This window comes from Diabrotica undecimpunctata, chromosome 1 (genome assembly GCF_040954645.1).
Source record: "Diabrotica undecimpunctata isolate CICGRU chromosome 1, icDiaUnde3, whole genome shotgun sequence".
NCBI classification, from domain to species: Eukaryota; Metazoa; Arthropoda; class Insecta; order Coleoptera; family Chrysomelidae; genus Diabrotica; species Diabrotica undecimpunctata.
Genome location: NC_092803.1, coordinates 189354142 through 189366160, shown reverse-complemented (window position 1 = coordinate 189366160; position 12019 = coordinate 189354142). Strand labels below are relative to the sequence as shown.

Genomic DNA, 12019 nt, shown 5'->3' with positions numbered 1-12019 from the left:
TTGGTGTTCAGGCCATCTCCCATTAATGGTTTCTAGAAAGATTTCTTTTGGATCCATGTAACATGTTTTTTTTATATGTTCTGAAAAGAAAACATGAGGAGGTTCAGTGTAGATAGTTATAGTTTTATTGGTTCATAGGGAGTTAGAGAATTGTGCCATTGTGGTATAGCTGTTTACTAGGAGTGGAGTTGCTTTTGAGTGCCAATATGGATGGGTGAGTACTAGGATGGTGAGGTCATGAATGTTACGAAGATAGCTGGCTTCTTTGGATATGGCCTTAGCCATAAATTTATGGCTAATTAGCTGTGTTCTGAAAAAGAGTGAAGGTTCTACAGATTCGACTTTAATAACATTTATTGAGGTAGATTTAAGATAACCAAGACATATTCACAAACATGTGTTTTTCTGGGTCTCTATAGTCTAAAATACTTCTAACCATTGTTTTATAAAACAGTAAAGCGGTATTTGGATCTGCTCCCCATTTAGTATGGCAGAACGCTCTCAAAATATTCATAGCGTTCTCGGTTTTGTTTATTGCATGGTGGATGATATCTTTCCACAGTAATTTTCTGTTTAAATAGAGTCCAAGGTATAATAAGATGTTTTCCGTTTTTTTAATAATTTCTACAAGTTTACGATCTCTATTCATACGACTTAAAACTTTCTATTATTTCTATCATGATCAGTCCATGGAATTTTTAGAATGCAGCGGAATATTCACATCTCAAAGTTTTCCAGGCATCCTAACGAGCTAATTGTCAGCGTCCAAGCTTGTATTCCACGTAATATATAGCATTTTATCATGCAATATCGTAGAGGTAGATCAAGATCTCGTTTAGTGAAAAATTGTTTCATTTTTAGAAATGCGTTTCTGGCTTGTTCTATTCTACATTTGACTTCTTCTTCTGAACATAAGGTCTCATGTATCCAGCATCCTAGATTAGTCCAGGTGGGATCTGTTTTGAATTGGACATTTTCCATAGTAGGCGAGCCTTATAAGCAGAGTATAAACAGACTATTTTTTTGGGTTTTTACTGCACCAAACATTTTTTATTCGATTTTATGTATTTTTTCAAGTTCAATTATATATTTTTTAAAATTTTTCCAAGTGGGCCGAAAATTGTTATTAACAAATAACTTATAACAAAAAAAAAAACAATTTCTCAAAATGCTCCCAAAAATTGTCAATTTTTCCAAAAATCGTTCCTTTTCGTTGCAATTTTTTGTTAAAAAAAATGGCTTAATTAGGGATTTTTGCTATTTTTGGTATATTTAAACCTTTAAGTACAAGTAATAATATTTTGACAAGGATAAATGGATTCTATCTTGCTCAAAACATGGAACCAAGCAATCTATCGCTGTATATCCTCCTGAGACCTGACCTAATCTATTTTGTTTTTCTTGATTAAATAATAGAATTTGTATGTTAGTATAAAAACACATGTAAATTTTTCTAAATTTTTATTTTTTTGCTAAATGTGAAAAAACATGTCCATTCAAAAGGAAATCACAATTACATCAATACAAAATTATTGTACATAAAATTGTTTAAAGCAATTGTTATTTCCCGTTAAACATAAAAATATATCAAGTGACTCACAATAAACTTTTATTTTACCCTTACAACCTGGAAGCTTACATCTAACAGAATTTTTTAACTCGGATGCCATTGCAGGAATGTGTTGTATCTTTCTCGTAGTAGATGTTTGAAGAGATGTTCTGGGTTTATAACTGTTTCTAGTTACCAGTGTTGAAATGTTCCCAAAATCCGAATTTTTCAGAACTGTGTATATTTAAGGAGCAACTTAGAAACAGCTGTTTTAAACTCCAGGAACTTCATAACGGTTTTATTAGCACCACCAACTAAGTTGCTTATGGTCATCTCTGTATATAATCCAAAAATTGGCAATCGCAAGGTCAAATAAGTGAAAAATGGTTTTGATTGTTCATTTCTTACTTCTAGCTCAAATTCGATAATAACTGATCATCCTGTCAATTAAATCTATTTCCCCCATGGATTCGTTGTACTTTTAAACAATGTTTGGTCTAGGTACCTCAACATACTGGGAGTCCATTTTTGACCATCGCTTACATTCATCTGAAGGTGCTATTTGCAACGCAGTTGACGCTAGCATAACTGATTTCATATCATACCATTCTTCTTCTTCTTCATGTGCCATCTGCTCTAAGAAGGTTGGCAACCATCATGGCAATTCGCACTTTCGATACCGCTGCTCTAAAGAGGTCAGCAGAAGTGCAGTTAAACCAAGCTCTTAAATTGTTTAACCAGGAGATGCGTCTTCTTCCGCGACTCCTTCTACCCTGTATTCTTCCTTGTATTATTAATTGCAGCAAGTTAAAACGCTCGCCCCTCATGTCATGTCCCAGATATTGCAGTTTTCTGACTTTAATTGTATTTAAAACCTCTTTATCTTTTCCCATTCTTCTCAACACCTCGACATTCGTGACTCTATCCACCCAACTTATTCTTAATATCTTTCTGTAGGCCCATAACCCAAAGGCTTCTAGTCTGTCCGAAACATCTTTCGTTAATGTCCAAGTCTCCAACCCATAAAATAATACGGAGAACACGTAGCATCTCAGAAGTCTTATCTTTAAAGAAATTGAAATGTCCCTGCTGCAAAGTACTTTTTTCAGTTTGTTGAAAGAATTTCTTGCCTGTCCTATTCTTGCCTTAATCTCTTCTGTGTACTCATTATTTTCGTTAATTATTGTACCCAGATATTTATATTTTTCAACTTTTTTAATTTATTATCCTTGTATTGTTATGTTTTCTTGGCGCTGTTGGGCTTTTGTAATTACCATAAATTGTGTCTTTTTTGTGTTTAGTGACAGTCCGTTTTCTTCACTGACTTCTACCACTCTGTCAACCATTTGTTGTAAATCTTCAAGACATTCCGCTAATAAAATAGTGTCGTCGGCAAACCGTATATTATCATACCATTGGACTATGTTAATTTTCCATCAGATCTTACATTTTGCTCAAAATAACCACAACCTAATCGACTCATCAGCTTATCCGATGTTACATGAACTGTTTTGGGTATTTTGGATCTCATTATTGTACCAGTTAAAAAAATATTTTTGTTTAACATGTACTCAAGTAAAGGTAAGATAGTGAAATGAATTCATGTGTTCTTTCTAATGTAGATAACTTAATAACTGCGGATGGACCAACATATAACTTCTTAACATCATCATCATTCCGCAGAAGTGTATTTTTCCCTTGATAAATATCGATATCTAATATTAATCCTTTGGGAGTGGCGGAGACAAAATTTTTTAATCCTTTTGGATTAAGTTTACCTCGAACAAATTGTTTCATGTTACAGACGCCTGTAAAAGGTATCATTTGTTCCTTCACAGCAACCTCACTTTATCTTGGAAGTGGCAAGCAACCTTTACGTATTCTTTCAACTAAAGGCTAGATCTTAAATAATTTGTTAGCGTTTCTTTGATCTTGAGACACATCAGCGTCAATAACTACTTTTAAATTGCTTCTGATTTGAAAATATTTATCACGTGTCATGGCGTGTACAGTACTGTTGACTTTTGTGGTCTTAGTCCAAAACATTCTAATTTGTGGATACTTTAGACAGGACATCCGAATAGATATCCCAATAAATTTTTTTACCTCAGTTAGAGTAACGTTCAAAGGTTTTCAGGTCTTAGGAGGATATTATAAGCATGTACGGTCATAGGCGATACAGACAACCACTCATTCTTGTTAAAATATTCTTAATTATACTTGAAAAAAAAATTCCAAAATTACTAATTAAGGCAACTCGAAAAGAAAATATTTTTCGAAAAATTACCAAGAAAAAAAAAGTATTTACTTCAATGATATACGTCTAAAAAAATTTTACTCGAAGCGATTCGGGAAATTGTTTTTTTTTGTTATAAGTTATTTGTTAATAACAATTTCCGGCCCACTTAAAAAATATGTAGAATCGAATAAAGAAGGTTTGGAGTGGTAGAAATGCAAAAACAATTTAGTCGGTATATTCCGTTTCCTATAGGAGTCTATTTTTTGCAGGAATCACTTCAGGATGTTTCTTGTATCTGTTACGAGCAATGTCCGAAATTGGACAATCCTAGCATTGTACAGAAAACCTTGTCCACTTCTAGCATTGTACCCCTTTACTGTACAATCTCCGAAATATATAATCGTCGGACTTTGTATAAACGAATTGCTGTGCAATGTTCGAATTTCAATAAGTAGCCATGCGTCAAAGTTCGAGATAATATATCAGATATCGATTCATATCGATTTTTACGATTATTCCCCATTTGTTATTAACGACAAACAAACATCAATTGAGGTTATAAATCCATAATTAACCAGCGTTTTTGACTTTTTGATTCGTAGAATTAAATTATTTTAAATTATCATACATATCTCTTGAAAATCTAAGATGTTTTACAAACATCTTTCCTATATTATAGTGATGTATCTATCTCTTGAAGCTTTGAAATGTTTCACTAACAATATCTCTATTGTAGAACAATTTCTTCTTCGATTCGATTTTTCAATTTTTGATTTGGTGTGTCGCTTGTCAACAATAATCGATTCGAACCGATGAGTGTCGACAATTATTTTGATTATTTCGGACATTGTACAGTTTGGGGGTACAATGCTAGAAGTGGACAATAATTTGTGTACAATGTTAGGATTGTCCAATTTCGGACATTGCTCGTAACATATCAATAATCACGATATACACCAGTCACAAACCTTGTGCTTAGTTTTTTATTTAACAAGATCTTAAAAAAATCTAAAATTTTTGCTTTTGCGCCCATATTTTCTGCTCGAAATTGAAAATAAAAGTATACTGTTTAAAAAATAGCCATAATTGGGAAAAAAGTACAAGAAATGGTACTTAAAATCTCAGTTAAATTTTATCCAGACATTATGCTCATTAAACTTGCGACTGATTGAAGAACAAACACTTGAATTAGACATATCAATGACACTTTATCTAAAAGTGCGTCAGAATGAGCATTTATTTGTTCTAATCATTAATATTTTATATAATAATCAAGTATCAAATGGTGATATAAACATTAGATCAGACAGTGTAATATGTTGATCTTTGAGATGTAGATTACGCGATAGGTAAATTTTTGTTTTTATTTTTTTAATAAAAAATAATAATTAAAATATATGGTTATTAGAATATCTACCATGTTTTCGTAATGCGGCCACCCTGATGGTTCTTAAACTCCTAAGTGAATCGTGTTTAGAGGAAAACGCGCCATTGGCGGTAAGTTGCAAGACTTTCCTGAATCTCTCATCTCGTCTATAATTGATCATCGTTAAGTTTGTGCTGGCCGTTCTTTTTTCTTTTCCTTGAAACTGATTACCAATAAATAAATTACATTTATTATTATTTTTACCGAGATGTGCCTATAAACTTTTGGAGAAACTTATTTACAGAATTGGAGATTTGGAGAATTGCAAATACAAGTAGTTACTTATATTTAAGTCCTTATAAATTATTCCTTGCAAAGCAACTGTTCGATTAGTCAACCAAATGCTCTGTGACAGAAGATTTCAAGTTTTTATGGGTGACAAAAATATGTAAAGAAAGAAAAGTGAACAATGAGCTCCTGCAGCCTCCAGATTTTTAACATGTACATGTAGAAACAACAGAAGAAACTTTAGGGTTAGATTTAAATATTTTAAAGGAAGATTTTTTTAATAATTAGAGACTGTGGTCCTTGTACAATTAAAACTAAAGTATGATATTTGCATCTGAATAATAAAATGACACGCAGAAAATTAAACATCACTTTCCAAGAAAAATACATCCTATAGACCCCGGTATCCCATATACCCAGGAATTACATTAGCTCCTAACTCTTCGTTAAAAAACCTCTGGTACAAGTATGTCAAATTGAAAACGAGAAATAATATTCAAAAGCTTTTTGGGATAACTTAAGATCTCTACCTGCAACTCTGTGATATTTGGCGATGTGCCTGGTGTATTCTGTAGCGGAATATTGTGCCCCCGGATGGAGAAACATCGTAATTGGTTTCTAGTACTCATAAAGAGTATACCGAAATAAAAAGAAAGACAGTTAAGATTTTATCTCACGTATAGTGCCTCTGTATATCCGCTTATACGTATTTCATCCTAAAAGGAATCTTCGGAGCGGTTATTTACAGATGCTTTGAACGTGAAAACCAATTCGTCAAGGATTTTTGATTAGTTGAGGAGATATGTTGTGGAATGCACTTTTAGATTCCCCATTTCTCTAATTACATCTTTATCAACGTCTGTTTTGGCTTGCAATTCTTAGAGGGCACAGATTAAAGCAGAAATCTGAATTTGGTTTCGACAATTAGAAATCTTTGGATTTCGAGTTTCGAGATTTATTATTAGATGTCGCTATTGCGTCCATATCGAAGCCATTTTAGCGTTGCTTCTATTACGACAGGAAAGATTATTTTTACGTTCAGAGCATCTGTAAATAGCCGCTCCGAAGATTCTTTTTAGAATGAAATACGTATAAGCGGATATACAGAGGCACTATACGTGAAATAAAATCTTAACTGTCTTTTCTGTTAATAACTTTGTTTTTTTTTTGAAAATGACATGTAATAAATACTTGAAATTAAGGCAATTAATGAGTTGATAAAGTGTGCTAAATCTCAGCTAGACCGCAGGTATTTAGTAGATCGCAATCGATTCTTTGAGGTTTTAAAATATATTAAAAAAATTTCAACATTTTACCAAAATTAAAAAACTGTTTTGAAAAAGCCTGATTTTTAGCTTATTAACATTTATAATACAGTAAAACCTCCCTTAATCGAAACCTTTTTAACCGAAAAATCGTTTAACCGAAACGGCTGAGAGTTTCAATAATTTCGTCAATAAAAAGTAAATGTTTGTCGCAAAACGTAAACAATTCCGTTAATTTCACTCACCAATTGATGTCTATGTGTGTTGGGAAATCACAAAAAACCAAGAGCTCTAAAAGATATTTCCGAAAAAGCACTTTCAGTTATAGAAGCCAAAAAAGTTCATGGATGTCGACCACTTTATCTTTAGAATGGTTCGAAAATGAATTCGTCTCAAGTGTAAAATCCATTTTAAAATCAAAAAACCTTCCCATGAAAGCATTGTTGCTTGTTGACAATGCGCCCTCACCCTCAAAATCTACAAAATGATGACAATTGTCAGATTTTTGCCACCGAATGTCACAAGCTTAATTCAGCCGTTAGACCAGGGAGTCATAGAGACATTCAAGAAACATTATAGAAGAGCATTCTTAAGACATCTGTTATTACAGGAGACGAATTAATCCAAAAGTGTTCCCGAAATTCTCAAATCTTTAACAATGAAACATGTTTAATGGTGAGCTGAGTCGTGGGCCAAGATCAAATCTTCAGCTTTGGAAAAATGCTGGAACAAACTTTTTGATAAGATTTTGATTGATGATCCTGAAGAAGAAAAGGTAAAGATTGGTAAGGAAACGACAGAAGAAATTAAACCTTGATATGACGAAATTAACTAAGAAGAGATACGTGAGTGGTTAGCAGCTGATGACTCAGAACGTGAATTCATCTACCAGGACATCATTGATATGGTTCTTTATCAAGACAACCTGAGCATATCAGACGACGAAGATGACGACCCAAGAGGCAACAGGCAGCACAAGACCGTCGACGGGATTTTCAATGCTTTAGAGGAAAGAATTTTATACAGTAGGCCTAATTAGTTAGGGACACGACTAGGTTCTTAATTTTTGTCGTCATTGCATAAAGTTTTGTCCTTTTCAGATTGCTTTACGTTTCGTCGAACAATCGAATGAGGCAAACTCATGACGTTCTCCAAATGAACGATGGAGGGAGAGAGAAACGTCATTGTCAAACGAAAACGCAAAAAAATAGAAGATTTCTTTAAAAAAGCATGTTAAACTTAAAATTAATTATTTTTATGTTACGCGCATGCCACTGAAAGATGGTGAAAAAACACAATCATCAAAAAAACCTTCTATGACCAATATGAACCAAGCTAGCCCTTTTTCTTAAATTTATATTTTCGTTGTTTAGAGAACTTTCCGAGCTCCATTTTTTTTAGAATGGAACTTCAAATTAAATCGCGCTGGACAAATTTGCAAGGTCTCGCCTTCTATGGCACGCAAACCATTAAGTTTTTTAAAACTTGGTAGCTGTAGAAAATAATAAGAACTGTTCTATTTTCACTTTCAGAAAAAACGGAAAATCCCGGAAAAATAAACAAATAAATTTTTTCTATAAAACTTATTGAATTTTACTATTATTTCGTAAGAAATATTTAAATTTTAATCATGAATGCATATTGTTTATATAAATACTTATATATTATTTATTATAAATTAATACTTTAAATTTTTTTATTTAAATTAAAATATGAAACGACTTATTTTTATTTTCAAGTTTTTATATATTCTGAATAAATGGTTTTAAAATAAATTTTGAATCGAATCTTTTTGTACTTTAAAAGAAGAATTAATAATAATTTTTATAGATTTATACAAATAATATACATTAATCAATAAAATTTAAATATTTCTTACGAAATAACAGTAAAATTCAACTTTTTTATGGAAAAATTTAACTTATTGATTTTTTCGGGATTTTCCGATTTTTAAGCTTCTACGAGCCATAGAAGCAACCTACGCAATCTACGAGATATTGCAAATTTTGTCAGCGCGTTCCAATTTGAAGTTCCACTGTGTATTACTAGTACGATCGATGTAACTGGTTATACGTTTTTACTCCTTTTCGGTATATGTAATCTATAAAATGGATCATAAAATTTAGATCTTCGTTTATAATCTGTTCAATTTTCAGCTCTTAATATTAATAAAGAAAGGAAATATGATTTTAAGACAAAAATTGCCATCTTCGTTCCTATTTGTCATAGAAGATTGTGTTTTTTCACTATCTTTTCATAAAGTCAGTCCGTTTTCAAACAGATTTTTAATAACAATTTTGACAAAATATTGAAATTTTTTAATATATCTTAAAATTGAAGCCTCAAATACCTCTAGTCACTTTTTGGGCACGTACAGTTGTTTAAATAATTGCTCTCCGAGATAAAAACTGAGTAACTTACAAACTATTTGGTTGATTTAGCTGAGATTTAGCATACTTCAATATCTCAGTAATTTCCATAATTTCAAGTATTTATATTACATTCAAAAAACAAAGTTATTAACATTTATAAATTACAGCAAAATAATACTTTTTTGCAATTATCTCGGTAAATTGTTTATATATTTTAATGTTGAAACTCGCAAATTAAAGAATTTTTAAGAACTACAACTTTTATTTGAACTATTTTTGTCTAAAATGTATAAGAAAACGTTTTACAGACAAAAAATTATTTTTTTCATTTTTTTAACAGACACAAAACAAAATTAGCCATGCGTCTTCAAGGATTTGTCATCAGCTATTCCTCATTTACGTTTTAGAACCTTCAAAAACCTAAAAAAATTTTGTTAAAATCCTTTATAAAAGGTATATAATGGACTTCAAAAACCGGTGTAAGATTTTTAAATACACATATACATACTAGAATAAAACGGAGGCTGATTGAGGTAGCTCAGACACAGTTTAATGCTTATTAGCTATACACTGTGGCATGTGGCTCAGAATGTCTAGATGACAACTTGGATGCATGCACTCACACTACTACCGAATCCAACACACTATATATACTACGAGTTATTCCTTAAATCCGTGAGAGGATATAGCTCGATTTATCTTTTGCAAGATTTTCAGTACACCTTTATATATAAAATTCACTGCGGAAAGCAATACTTTCTTGAAACCAATCTCGTGTTTGGTTGCTGAAAACCAAACTAGTTGCCAGCTATTAAATACTCACTTTCAGATTAACTCAAACTTAACTAGAAATAATTTTTCAAGTATTTCAGATATACCCACTCGGTACAATACTGATGGGTTTATATTTTACTTGTATTGATTTAATATAGAACTTTTTAATATCGTGTTTTCTAGAAAGTTCTTCCATTTTAATATCTTTAATGTGTTAAAAATGTTAACTAACACAGTAAACATTTTAACAAACTACGCACAGCTAAAGTCGCATAAAATTTACAAATATTGTGCTTTTTTATCTAAGGTCGACATGTAAAACAGGCAAAACACATTTTGGAAATATTTTTCTAGCTGTTTAATCAAATACGTAGACGTCCTTCATTATTCAAGATGTGATAACTTTTATGACTTAAACGTAGTTGTCTAAAGAAATCCTACAATAGTATATAAAGTGGTAAGTGGTCCTCGGTGAAAATGGTTTTTTTAATTGGCACATAAAATAATTTATATATAATTTAAATGGCCATACAGCCAGTCACAACATGTTAATATTCTCATGGAAATGGTTGAAACTAATGTATTTTGTGAACCTTGATCTTATATATTCAGGAATTCTACAGTATTTACTGCTTTCCCTCGCTCAACCGTTTCCATCTCTCTCTGTTGTCCCATTCTCCATCGTTTAGGCCTCTCTTGCTCATGGCGTCGTCTACTTCGTTCTTCCAGGATTTTTGGGGTCGTCCTCTTTTCCTCCTTCCTATGGGGCTCCATTCGAATATTCTCTTTATCCATCTGTTGTCGCTAGTTCTTCTTACATGTCCATGCCACTTTAGTCTTTTTGTTCTGTATATGTTAGTATGTCTGTTTCTATTGATGTTCTTTGCTTTATTTCGTCATTACTTTTCCTATCCATTCTTGTTACTCTGCAGCATCTTCGCAGGCATTCCATCTCTGTTGCTACTATCTTACTGCTGTTTTTCTTGTTTATGATCCAATTTTCAGCCCCATATGTCATAATACTTCGCACTAATGTTTTATAAATCTGTGTTTTTGTCTTCATATTTGGGTGTCTATCCCACTATACTGAGTTAAGTTGTCGGATTTCTGTTGTGTACTTTCTTCCTCTGTTGGTGCCTTTTTCGTGATTATAAACACCAAGTATTTGAATTTATACTTTCCTTTGATTGTTACATTGTCATCAATCTGTAGATCTTCTATGTCTTCTTCACTTGTAGATAGGTACTCTGTTTTCGCGAAGTTAATATCTAGGTCAGCCTTGGTATATTCTTCTTGGAGTTTCTTCATCATGTAGCTGAGGTCGTCTTGGTCTTGCGCAATCACTACTTGATCGTCTGCAAAGCTTAACGTAAATAGCTATTCGTTTTGTATCGGTATTCCCATGCCTTCGCATTTTCTTTTCCATGTAGTCAAGGCTTTCTCTAAGTATATTTTGAATAGGACCTTGATCTTTCGCTTAAAAAAATTCTTATGGAACACAGCTCAAAACTTGAATGGTATTACAATTCCAAAAAAATAGCACCAACCCTAATCTTATCATACAACTTTAGAAATCTAATTAACTCCCTTTCCGATTACACAGTATACTATACAGACGCGTCTTAAACTGAAAATGGAGTCGGGGTGGTAATTCTTCTTCTTTAGGTGCCGTCTTCTTAGCGAAGGTGGTAATTAACGGCACAGAAATTCTCAAATATAAAATTCCAGATACTGCAACTATATTAACAGGAGAACTCTATGCAATTTACCAAGCGATACTACACGCAAATTCAAGTTAGATGAACAAAATATGAATCGTGACAGATCCTATGTCATCACTACAAATAATCAGGAAAATATACACGCAAAATCCATTAGCATTCCTAATAAAGAAAGAACTAAATAAATTGCATACTAAAGATACAAGCATTTCTCTGAGTCCCATCATCACATGTTGGAATAACAGGTAACGAAACAGAAGGCAAAAATGCCAAAGAAGCTATAAACGACAGCAGTGTCCCCATATCACTGCAATCTGTAAGTATGGATCTAAAAAGCTATTTCATAAAGCACCGAGAACTGGAACAATAAATGGAAATCCACACCATCAAAGCTTCAGGAGATAAAAAATAAGATTGGACCATGGCAACCACCGGAGGTATCCAG

At 32.4% G+C, this 12019-nt stretch overlaps 1 protein-coding gene across 1 annotated transcript in view; it reads left to right on the top strand.

Moving 5' to 3' along the window:
- The window catches only part of Root (ciliary rootlet coiled-coil, rootletin), a 222901-nt gene that overhangs the window by 12787 nt on the left and 198095 nt on the right, over positions 1-12019 (top strand). The window lies entirely within an intron of this gene.